General features: G+C 44.7%; 1 pseudogene; it reads right to left on the bottom strand.

Moving 5' to 3' along the window:
* LOC104778841 overlaps positions 1 to 1,197 on the bottom strand; it is a 4,575-nt pseudogene extending 3,378 nt beyond the window's left edge.

Below are 1,197 nucleotides of genomic sequence, written 5' to 3'. Positions count from 1 at the left end.
ATGATATCATCATCGCGGGTCCTTCACATCTTGTTCAACCGTTCAACGCATCTTTTGCCTCTTGTTTCTCGCTTAAGGATCTTGGTCCGCTCAGTTATTTTCTTGGAATTGAGGCCACACATTCCCGCCAAGGCTTACATCTCATGCAACGTAAGTATATTTGTGATTTGTTGGCTCGCACCAATATGCTTGATGCTAAGCCGGTTCCATCCCCAATGTGTCACACTAAGAAACTTACTCTCACCACTGGCACGGCTCTTGCGGATGTAACACAATATCGGATGGTCATCGGCAGTCTGCAATATTTGGCTTTTACAAGACCTGATATTGCCTTTGTTGTGAATCACTTATCTCAGTTTATGCATCGACCAACGACGGCTCACTGGCAAGCTGCGAAGAGGGTGTTGCGCTATTTGGTAGGAACCAAGTCTCATGGCATATTCCTCCGCTCCGACTGTCCTCTCACTGTTCATGCTTTCTCGGATGCCGATTGGGGAGGTGATAGAGGTGACTGCATTTCGACAAACGCATATATTGTTTATCTTGGGGGGAGTCCGGTCTCTTGGTCCTCGAAAAAGCAGCGAAGTGAGGCTCGTTCTTCCACGGAGGCAGAGTATAGGGCTGTCGCAAATGCAGCTTCTGAATTGGCCTGGATTTTCTCTTTACTTACTGAATTGGGACTCTCTTTGCCGACCGCACCAGTGGTTTATTGTGACAATATGGGAGCCACCTATCTTTGCGCCAATCCTGTGTTTCATTCTCGGATGAAACATATTGCCATTGATTACCACTTTGTGCGTGGTCACATACAGTCTGGTGCTCTTCGTGTTGCCCATATTTTCACCGAAGACCAGCTCGCCGATGTATTGACGAAGCCTCTTCATCCCCTCCGTTTTCACACACTGTGCAACAAGATTGGACTCAAACACTTGCCTCCATCTTGAGGGGGTGTATAAAGGAGATAGTATAGAAAGGTTATATATGTAATTCATTTGGTTAGTAAACCCTAAGCCAAAGGCTATATATATTATAATTCTCTCAATGTATCGAATCATCTTGCCTTGCTTAATACAAATCACAATTAATCATAGATAACTTCTCTCTTAATTATTAATAAGATGAAAGAATTATTACCTCGGATTCCTCCGCTTGACGCCAATATTCCACATGCGCAGTGTAGCTGTTCTCCGTCGTCAT

The sequence above is a fragment of the Camelina sativa genome, chromosome 3, assembly GCF_000633955.1.
Source record: "Camelina sativa cultivar DH55 chromosome 3, Cs, whole genome shotgun sequence".
NCBI lineage: Eukaryota > Viridiplantae > Streptophyta > Magnoliopsida > Brassicales > Brassicaceae > Camelina > Camelina sativa.
Note: the sequence above shows the minus strand (reverse complement) of the source record. Positions and strands in the feature narration are given on the sequence as shown.